Source organism: Crassostrea angulata, chromosome 7, assembly GCF_025612915.1.
Source record: "Crassostrea angulata isolate pt1a10 chromosome 7, ASM2561291v2, whole genome shotgun sequence".
Taxonomy (NCBI): Eukaryota; Metazoa; Mollusca; class Bivalvia; order Ostreida; family Ostreidae; genus Magallana; species Magallana angulata.
In genome coordinates, this window is record NC_069117.1 from 36,358,072 (window position 1) to 36,370,182 (window position 12,111).

The window sequence follows — 12,111 nt, forward strand, 5'->3', positions numbered from 1 at the left end:
CTTGTGTGAGACCTAAATTCAATTCAATTTAATGGTTTAATGACATCACCATGTTGGCATACATTCAAAATGAAATGAAATGACAGACAAAAGAATATTATAACATAAAGGCTATAGCATGCAAGACAGTTTTAAAAGATATGACGGTCACCCCAATTGACCCTTGGCTTTTGCTAAGGATATCACTTCTCCTTTAAAACTTTCAGACATAGAAGTTTGAAACTTTAATCTATGTTTTTTTATCACATGGAGCATGGGGGGTGTCATATAATATAGAGAAATATCTTTTAAATTCTTCTTCTTAAAAAAATTGCCAAGAAAAGCAGTTACCTGGTACTTTAGTGGAGCATCCTCAGCTAGTATACATTCTAGTTTGTCAAAACATGACTTTCAGGATTAGAGAGAGCCACATTGGGGGTCAGAAAAATTATACATAAAACCTCAAATATTATAATAAATGGTATTACATGTACTAACAAGTTTAAGCAAGCATCTTAACATATTGTTGATTCTCAATTGTTTAGACTGTGGCCCCTGGACAATTCTTGGTCACCAAAATGGGTTCAAAATTTAATGTGTGTGCATGCATGTGTGTGTGCGTGCATGCGTTTTTAAACATTTTCCCTATATATTTCTATCTTAAACTTTGAACCCCTTCTGGGGCCCCAGTTTTGGTCCAGGGGTCACAGTTTTTACAATTTTGAATCTACACTTTCTGAGGATGCTTGAAAAGTAATTTTAAAAATTGTAGCTTTGTAGTTTTTGAGAAGAAGATTTACTGGTAAAAATTTTCCTTTCATATTTCTATGTTAAACTTTGAACCACCCTTGGGGCCCCAGAAGGTGCCCAGGGATCATGATGATAACAATTTAGAATCTTCACTATATTTACAAGCTTTTGTGTAAATATTGGCATTTCTAGTGTAGTGGTTCAGAAGAAGAAGAAGATTTTTAAGCCACATACTATTTTCTTGTTTCATAATTTTTTCCCTTTTAAAAAGGGTTGGGCCCTTTATCTTAACTATTTAGAATGCCCTTCCCATAAGGATGCTTTGTGCTAAGTTTGGATTAATTAATGGCCCAGTAGCTCTAGATAAGAAGTCAAAAATGTGAAAAGTTTACAGATAGACAGACAGGTAATCAGAAAAGCTCACTTAAACCTTTGGTTCAGGTGAGCTTAAAGCTAAACATGGCATTGAAGTTCTTTAGATGATTTTTACACAGTTTTTCTATATACCTTTATGCTGAACTTTAAACCCACCTTAGGACCCCATTATTGGTTTACGGGTCACAGTCTTAACTAGAGGTACTGTGAGCAAGCTCACAAATGATACCCCCACGAAGAAAAAAAATCATAACTCAAGTACCAGTATTTTTCTATTACAGAAAATGATGGATGCTATCTATTTAACCTTCCATATTCTATCAATAATACCTCTTCTATTTTTTTTTTAATTGTTAATGCTAATATGAGTACACAAACCAATTTCTATTCTAGAAATTCCATTTTATTTCAACTTAACTGTTTATAATACATGAATACATTTGCATCCTTATGTCATATATTATGTGATTTGTTATCAGATAACAAACATGACTGGAATCAAACGACATGTCTAGCAGCCATTATATGTTTCAAATTTTTGGCACACCAAGCCCAATTTTTTTTCAAACATAGATAATCACAGGTTACAAAGCTCAAAGAGACGGGAATCTACACTACCTGAGTATGCTTCCACATAAGGTTCAGCTTTCCTGGCTGATTGGTTCCTGAGAAGAAGATTGTTAAAGACTTACTCTATATATTCCTATGTAAAAATTCCAACCAACCCCCATCGTATGCCCACCCTACCCCCGGGAGTCATTTGATTTTCACAACTTCGAATCTACACTACCTGAGGAAGTCTCCACACGTCTGTCAGACATCAACATCATAAGACTCACCATCCATGCAAGTTTTGTGAAGTTGGGACCAGAAATAACTAACAGATAATCATCAAAGGGCACTGCTCAAAAAACTTAAACCAGTTCTAAGGAGAGGCCAATTGGGCCACATCGCTCACCTGAGCAACAATGGCTTTATATGGGTGTTCAAAGGGTATTGTGCCATATGGCCCCTTGGTAGAAAAACAAAAAAAGAATACATGTACCATAAAGTAAACTGTATCCAAATTTTACACATATTTTCCTACACTTAAAGGACATATCGCATATTTCTAAAGTATGGGACATTTTACATTTTTTGGCCTTCCTTGTGTATCTAATAATTACTTCTAACAGTTTGATAACGGTAAAAAAGCGGTAATTAGCCATAATATCAATTTAAATTAAGGCCCGATCCTTTAAAAACTTGTTAATTAGATAGCGTGTCACGTGGTACAGTGACGTCACATGTGACCTTCTTCGAACAGCTGATTGTAAACAAATTGTAGGCTTAGCATCATCTTCCTTAAATTTGGACATTTATTCACCATGTACGTTGTTTTTTTACATGCAGACTAAATTAAAAGTATCTTATTATTCAGTCGTACATGTTTGAATGACCAGTACGGATAAGAAATGATGATACAGCCGAAGAAGCAATGATGAAGTTGGCAATACCGATCAAATTGATCGACAAGTAAACATTGCAAACACAACTAGTAAGGATTTTAGCTCAAATAAATCGGTTAAAGGTGTTTATGATATTAAAATCGACAACAGTCTTGTTTTTTGGCGTTCCTAACGACTCAGAATGTTCATTATTGTAAAACTGTGGTGCACAAGAAGTTTGTTTATTCGGCTGTACCTGGTAGCAACTTTCTAAGGTTGTTTTCATCATATTACAATGTATAAATATATATTATAAAAGCAGACAAGAACGTTTTCCTTAATTATTGTTTTTTTCAACCAATCTCCGTATTTTTTTTTTTATCCATTTACGTATATATCTATATCGACAAACTTTGTCTATTTCCCGCGTATACATTCAATATCGACAACTCGATCCTTGACTTCTCCCACAAAACAATTAAACTCAGAAATCTCACCTACCGTACATAAATAATGAATTCTGCAGAGGTGAGCTATAAATGAAGAAATAATCTATATAAAACCAACGGATACATGAACGTATAGTTTAACAATAACAATAAGAAAACAGCTAATGTAGCGAGGCGGTATCCAAAATGGCGTCCTCTCTTGTTATTTTTCTCCGATGAACTTGTGTTTTCTACACAGGCCCCTGTGCATAAACTTCTATTATTTCTCTTTGAAAAATAAATACGATTTATTTATGAAATTTTTTTTACAAAAATATACCATATAATCAATAATAGACGCATTGAATGTTAATTCATAAATACTCTCATCGACAGATGGACCCCTATTTGTCGCAAGATTTCCGCATACTTTCGTAAGGGAAACTTTAAAGCTGCTTAATCCGATTTTATATCAAATTTTATGCACGCTTTTAAACGATGGCAATGCTTAGTATATGAATAATTATAGACATTGCAGTAGTTTTACCCATCAATTATGCCAAATTTCAATGAAGAAAAATACGTACAAAATTTGCTAACAAAACAAACGACAATAAAAGGTACCGCGTTATTTCGCCTCATGTTAAATTTCACCCCTGAAGACGAGACGGGTATGGTTGTATTACGACTTTGACATTGCTTTAAATAAAGGTCGAAATGATCAGACAAATTACAAATAAACATGTGTACGTTTTGTTCGCTAATATTTCCAAAGTTTGCTTTCTTTACAATCGATGCATAGCATGCGAGTTGAATAACCCCAATCATTCGGGGGACGAAACCAAGCGGTTTCCTTTTCTAAACATTCCCGTGATGCATTTTGGTTTGTTTTTTTGTTTGCCCAAAGAGAAATTATTTTTATTTACTTTGAATATTTCTAACTTTGAAAGGAGACTGATTCTGCTGGTGTAAATAGGAGAAAGTCCATAACTTTCCAAGATGAATGATTTGTATGGAAAAAATTTTGATACTGTAAGTACAAAAAAATTGGACCAAGCAGCTTTACAAAACAACAGTCCAAATCCCCATTTTTGACAGTTAGAACACCCGCAGGAGGCACAAACACCATCATGTCCTGTTATCGGCAATTTAATAGGGGATAATTAGTTTAATTGTCGTTTAAATCTAATCCAATTTAAAAGATGGCTAACATCACCTTCTCGCTTCATATCGCATATGACGTCAAACATCATGGCTGGTAGATCGAGAGAGAAAATATGCATATCGCGACATTTGACTTTCATCGCTTTCAAACTCACGAATTAGCCAGATTATTTGATAAAAACGATAATAAACTTCATTTTTAATTAGTATAGAATGATTTTATTTAAAAAATTCAGAAAATTGAAAAACATGCAATATATCCTTAAATCTTTGACATTGTACCCTTATGAAATATCATTTACCATAAACAAGATCCTATGCAAGATATAAAACTAAATTTTTGGTAGGGGTATATGCTTTTAACTTTCAATTCCCTTTTGTTTAATTCTGCCCCCTCACTTTATAAAATGATCAAACTATAGATCAGATTATAGATCAAGAGATTGCATATAGGTACATATTCATCTTCAATTACATTGTATAAGCTAGTTATTGTATTTTATTAAAAAAAAATTCCTATTTGTGAAAGTAGAAAATTGTGCCTCAATGCGCTCAAGTTAAAAACATTAAAAAATTTAATTGGTCTTCCGCATTATAAATGATTGTTATTTACCGGGTGTGAACTCGTGTGACGTTTTATAACCTTATAAGTGGAGGGGGGGGGGGGGGGTCCCCCCCCCCTTTTTTTTGCAAAGTTAGACATAACTGTACTCAAAATCTTGTTTTTTTGTGCTTGTCAAGATTTCTGATAAGGTCTAGCCCCCCTCTCAATGAGCCTCGGACTGCAATGTATTGACAGGCATATCACTCTATTTTACTATGACCAACCCTTTATTTTCATCTTTAAATCGAAACGTTAACAAATGGCTACAAATCAAGATGATTTTCTGCAGTAATATTTTCTTAAGAATAGCGATAAATTAATACATTTATCCCTGTAATAGTAATGTTTAAAACTGTTTTAAATAGGTCGTTTTTATTTAATTTTGTCTGAAAAAACATCAAAGTTGGTGTGGATTCATCATATAAGGAGGGGGCCCTAGAAAATAGTTAGGGCATTTCATCATTCTAATTTTTCTTTAAAAGTAATTAACATTTAGCGAGGCATTTCTGGTGATCAATCAAAATTTCAGCGTCAATTGTAGAATTATAAGCAAGATACAGAGCTCACAATTCTGCTTGGTTTGAGTCAATTTTTTGTTCACAAAAGTTTATCATTCAAGAAGAAATATGCAATAAAACAAAGAAAGAGCACAATTTATTTTTTATAATATATATATAAACTTATATATTTCTAGCAGCGAAATCAATCTCTTATTAGACTAAAAATGCAGAGCATCTTAACAAAACATTACGTAGAGATCGTTAAGAAGTACCAACAGAATGTATAGTATTTATAATATGATATGTTGTTAGTGCATCAGATTTTGCACTCAAATTTGAAACAGAATTCAATGATAATTTTTGCAATTTATATTTTCCTTTCCATAAGGATTATTCATGCTAATAACCTTGAATTTGACTTCGTAGTTCTTGAGAAGAAGCTTTTTTAAAATGCACCCCTCTTTTTCTACAGTTTCAGACGTCAATGCCATGGGTATAGCATTAGCTCCCCCCGACTTTGTCTTCGTGAGCTAACAACCAATTTTAATATGGGGGGTAATCGTGTTCAAAAACTTATAAATCCGAATAAGCAATCATGTTGATGTGTGAGCCTGAGTATGAATGAGTGTAATTTTGATCGTATAACCTTTAAACCTCAGGGATAAACACTCTTTAGAGTTGACCCACTGGCCTTCAATCTAATTTCTCCTACAAATGCTTAATTGCAGGTGTAAAATGCTGTTCGTTATTTACATGTACCGGCCGATAACCTGCCACTATAATACAGACTTCAAATCTGTAGTCTCTGCAGTTGTATTTCCGTTTTCGAAATATCACAGCTGACATGATTATAAATCAACAAATGTAAAGTCTACAAGTTTGCTGAATTTTGACATGATCATATAAGGAAATAGTGACCTCACCGATAGAAAAGGGCTGAAGGTAAAGGCATGCCGTAATCGCCGGAATAGAGACGGAATAAATAAGAAAATAAAACAGGTAGGCCTATAATCTTATTATCTCTGGATAACAACATTTCTTAGAAAGTATTATTTTTCGGAAAAATGAATTATAAGATTGGTGTACATTTTATATGTATCAAGAGAATGTAAAAAGATGCGAGTGAAGAATTCGATCGGCTTTCAATATCTTCTTAGAACTGGAAAAAATTACATATAATGACTTTGTTTGAATATACATGTATATAGATATACACGCATTTTTATTAGAGTACATGCAACAAATTGTTTAAGTATAGGGCTCAGGTGAATTAAGAAACTATCTCCAAAAGCATCCATACCGCTACCACAAATCGATAAGAAAAACAAACTAAATTTAAGGTCAGATGACACGTCCTGAGCATCTTTTTTGTATCTCATCGTAATAAAGAGTTCCAATAAAAACTATTAATTTTATAATTATTTTTATAATGATTAAAATTTACTTGAATATGGTAATATGTCTGGATGGCCGAGTGGTTATTACCGTGGCCACTCACTGCCAGAAGGCAATAGATTATAGAGGTCATGAGTTAAAAGCTCTGCCCCCGCTGAGATAGAGTTCTAATATAGTGAATTTCGCTGTGCTGTATTTTTATTTATTTTCATATGAGCTAATTCAACTGTATTTCCAGAAGATTATACAGGAAATTGCATACTCTAGTATTTTGCAGAAATGCCAGGTAAGGTACCCTAATTTTTTGCTTGTCAAAGCTTGTCAAAGTAGTAGTAAAGCATTAACAAATTCCTGGAAAAAGTTATATAAAACTGAGGAACGTGTCGTCTGACATTGGTTTTAAGGTTTTGATTAATATTCATAAGAAGCGACACCCCCTTTAAAAATAAATAAAAATTCCAAAGATAAGTTTAACTGTCGTGAAATTAAAGCTAAACACCGCTTGTAAAAAGGATTAAACCCTTCGATATTTTTAAATATTTTATAATTAAAACTCAGTTCATATACGATTGAATTCATCTGACCCACCCTGATCCTTACTTTCAGAAATCCAATTTCCAAAGAAAAAACATAATTACAAATACATAAATATACTAGTATACCCTTACTTTTTCTTCAAAACCTTTCAATTTTTAACAAAACTTGGTGCTTTATTCAATAATTGTAAAATTTCTTTTTATTTACAATAATTATAGTTTTAAATTGTTTTATTATTTATTTTTAACTTGCAAAACAAAATCATTTTGATACTTAAAATCAAAGGCCGAAACGGCCACAAAGGCGTCAAGCTGACATGTTCTTTTATATTGAATGATATCAATAATTTGAATTTCTGTACTATAATAGTCGTATATCAAATAATAATGAGCCACATCGCTCACCTAAGCAACACTGGCTTTATATGGGCGTTCAAAGGAGGCCCCTCAGTTTGTTAACCAAAAATGAATATCCGAATTGTCACTTATTTTTGCATATACTTAATCTTTGACATATTTACCTTTATGAAATACCATTTTTACCAAAAATAAGAGCATATGCAATATAAATAACTAAATTTTCAGTTGGTGTTCACTGTTAACTTCCAGTTCCCTTTATTTAAGCCCCCCCCCCCCCATCACTTTATAAAACGATTTAGATACACGAGAGCATAGAGGTACATTTTCTCCCTCCACTACTTACTAGTTATTGTATTTTAAAAAATCCAACATGTGAAAGAAGAAAAGTGTACCTCAATGCACCAGAATGAATGCGCTGAATTTCTCAAATTAAAAACATTGAAAAATTTAATTGGCCTTCTCCATTATAGACATCATTTACCAGGTATGAATTCATTTCGAATGACATTTCATATCCTAAATCACTTGATTGAAGAATAAACTTAACTGGTCACATACGTTAAAGAGCTATAATTCAAATTAATGTATTGGCATGTGTGTTGCTCTATTGTACCAAGGCCCATCAATTATTTTTATCTTTATTAAAAAACAACAAATGTGTACAAAGATGATTTTCCGTTGAAATATTTTTTTAAGAACACCGATAATGCTTTTATCCTCATAATAATAATGTGTCAGGACTATGGAAACTGCAAGACATTTCTATTGATCAACCAAAATTTCAGCGTTAATCGTAGAATTACAAGCAAGATACATAGCATGTTTTTGTTCACATGAGTTTATTACATTCAACTTATGATTTTTAAATTTGGTATTTCCTATTCAGCACAGCTGCATTTAAAATATAAACAAACTAAAGCATGACCTCAGCTTTGTGTACAAACATATAATAGCATTGAGCGCAAAGTGTATCTTGCTTATAACTCGAAGCTTGACTCTCAGGTTAGTAAAACAATTAAAACAAAAGAAAACTGCACTAAAACAAAGAAAAAACTCAATTTATTTTTCATCATATATATACTTTAGTTATATATTTCTAGCAGCGGGAATAATCTCCATTTAAATTGAAATTGTTGAGCATCTTAATAGAACATGTTGCATTAATCAACCATTACGTAGAGATCATACCGAATTACACGCACCAACATAAAATGACCCCCCATGGTGGCCCCACCCTACCTCCTGAAATCATGGTTTGAACAAACTAGAATGAATCAACACTACCTGAGGATGCTTCCACACAAGTTGCAGCTTTTCTGGCTTATTGGTTTTAAAGAAGAAAATTTTTTTCAAGATTTTTCGCTATGTATACCTATGTAAAATTCAACCCACCCACTATGGCCGCACCCTACCCCCGGGATCATGGTTTGAACAAACTAGAATGAATCTACACTACCTGAGGATGCTTCCAAACAAGTTAAAGCTTTTCTGGCCTACTTGTTTTTGTTGAGAAGATTTTACTCTATGTATTCCTATGTAAAAATTTTCGACCCTCCCCCCCCCCCATTGTGGCCCCACCTTACCCCTGGGGATTTGAAAAAAATTGAATCTAAACTACCTGAAGATGAAAAAAATTGAATCTAAACTACCTGAAGATGCTTCTACACAAGTTACAGCTTTTCTGGCTAACTGGTTTTTGAGAAGAAGATTTTTAATGATTTTCTCTATACATTTGTATCTAAAAATTTGATCCCCCATTGGGGCCCCACCGTACCCCTGGGGATCATGGTTTGGACAAGCTTGAATCTACACTACTTGAGGATGCTTCCACACAAGTTACAGCTTTTCTGGCCAATTGATTTTTGAGAAGAATATTTTAAAGATATTTCTCTGTATATTTCACCTCAGATGAGCTAACAATTATTTAAGTCTCTGCTACATGTACACACACTTAGTATTTCCATCAGCAAAATCAATCTCCGTTTAGACTGAATAGACTAGAGAAAAAACAGACAACTAGCCTAAATCACATTGCAGTAATCAACTATTACGCAAAGACCATACCGTATTACCATTAGAATTTGTATTTTAGTTGTTAAAGTACCGTACCTGTTAATGTATCTTATTTTCGCAAGTAACAGTCTTATTTACCGATGTCTATATTTAATTGATACGTAAAAATTACAAAATACAGGGGATGGTTCCCTTAAGTTACAAACCGTTATTCATGAAAACGAAACGAAAATCAAAACAAGCTAAAACCACCCTCAAAGGTGAAAATGTCAACGCATTGGAATATTTAATCTCAATTTACTTCACAAAATCGGCATTAATGTATCTTGCATGTTTCAAATATTCCTTACGCACGCAAACTGTTCCACAACAACCAAATTCATCTTTGTCAGATTGACCAAATTCTCATACGTTCGTTAGATTGAGATATGGAATACCGAGCCCGAAGTTATAAACTGATCGAAGCCCACCTTTTCCAATTATTTTTTTCGTAATAACTCAAATTTGGAAAAAGATTGGCCCTTAATTTTTGCAATTTATATTTTCCTTTCCATAAGGATAATTTATCTTAAATTGTGTTGAATTTAACTCAGTAGTTCTTTAGAAGAAGATTTTAAAAAATGCACCCACCTTTTTCAACAGTTTCGAGGTTTGCTCCGCTTTGAATAAAGATCGGTCTTTCATTTCTGCAATTTATATTCGCCTTACCATAAGAATGCTTTGTGCCAAATTTGGTTGAAATTGGCCAAGTGGATTTAGAGAAGAAGTTCAAAATGTAAAAAGTTTACAGACGGACGACGGACAAAATGCGATCAGAATAGCTCACATGAGCTTTCAGCTCAGGTGAGCTAAAAAGTAAATGAATTATGTTTTGTGTTGTTTTAAAGACAAAACTCAGTATAATTCCTTATAAAATAGGTAGTGATGCGTTTATAATACAATTACTCATCATGGTTACAAAAATTGAAAAAGAAATTTCAAAGTTAAAAAATAAATTATTTTCTTTCTGCTTTAAACATGCAGTCTTTGAACAATTTTCACAGTTTCATAATTTGAATACATCAACAGTGTCCCTAATTATAATAATAAAACATACTTTTATTTATTTCAATTCCCGTTTGAAACAAGATTACCTATGGTATGGTTGTTTACAAACAAATCCAAAACACGTGCTATCTAAAATGCTTGACCAAACCAACTGCATCATATCGTGTTTATTTATTGCAACAAAATCACTACATATGTTTATCGCTTACATATATGTTGGAGACCGTTCCCGATAACAAATAAATTTACTTATCAAATTTTTATTTCTATCGGGCACCGTCTCCAATCAAATTGTAAGCCATAAACTTATATAATATTTAGTGAGTTTTTACACCTTATTGTATTCATCCGCCATTTCTTGAATAAGCAAATTTATATTTATGCAACGAGTTGTCAATAACCGGGGAGCAAAGTTGGGTTTTTGTACACAATTTAGTTAAATAAACAGAATAAAAATCTTGTAATAGGTTTAATACTTTAAAGAACTTATTTCTTATGTGCATTAAAAAGGCGGTGCAGTGCATGAATTTTTGGACGATTGCCAATCCAGAGGATCGCTATAAGGCCGCCGAGCATTAGCTAGACACCTTAAAAAGTATAAATACATACATTTTTCTGCAATAAATTATAAAATCTTTGCAGGTCGTTTATTCTAACCATGCAATTGAGAAAAATAACAAGAGAAAAGCTGCCAATGTGACAGCAAACTGGTTTTTCTTTTGTGTGAACAGTATCCATAAACCATTTGTTAATCCTGAATAAATAAATACTACCTATCCAAAGAAATGGGATACTCTATGTGCAATGTTTTTGCGAAAATAAATGACTACGTTCAACAGCTGATATTTTTTCAAAAATTATTAGAAATTAAAATCCTACCCATTTGCATACCTATGATATATGTATAATTGATCTGCAAAAGAACAACACTGTTCTATAGGTTGCACAATCAGAATTACACATATTCATTCTCAGGCTAACACACCAACACGGTTGCATATTTGGATTTACAAGTTTACATGTCTGGAATTTTGAACACTATTACCCTCCATATTCTACCTGAGTGATTCAGGTAGCCTTAAAATGCTAATTGTTTTCCCTTGGACTAAAATGTCACATTTTCATTGGTTTAAACATTGCACATGATTGCCTCATATATCTTTGTGAGAATTAATATTAGGCAATATGGCCGTCATTGGTCGACGCTTCGCTTACTCATTTCAACATTTCATAGTATTTAATACATAAACCGCATATTCTTAAAGTATTCGGAGTAGTTGCCCTTTGAAATTCTTAAAAATTAGAGTAGTTGCCCTTAGAATATTGACATCACATTGTTTTGTCTGGAGCCGAACAAAATGGCTGCGTCGAAATTTGCTAAAATCTCTGCAGAGAAAAGGGAGAAAACATTTAAAATTGAATAGCAACAAAATATTGTAGGTAAACATGGATGAAGCAAAGATTTTGAAAGAGTATTTGAAAGGTGAGATTGAAAGTTTTGAAGAGTTTAAATGAGTTAAATTGGACGAGATG

The 12,111-nt window shown here is 32.9% G+C and overlaps 1 protein-coding gene across 3 annotated transcripts in view; it reads right to left on the bottom strand.

The window, feature by feature from the left end:
* The window catches only part of LOC128155164 (Golgi pH regulator-like), a 211,234-nt gene that overhangs the window by 159,427 nt on the left and 39,696 nt on the right, over nucleotides 1–12,111 (bottom strand). The gene's annotated exons all lie outside the window — the stretch shown is intronic.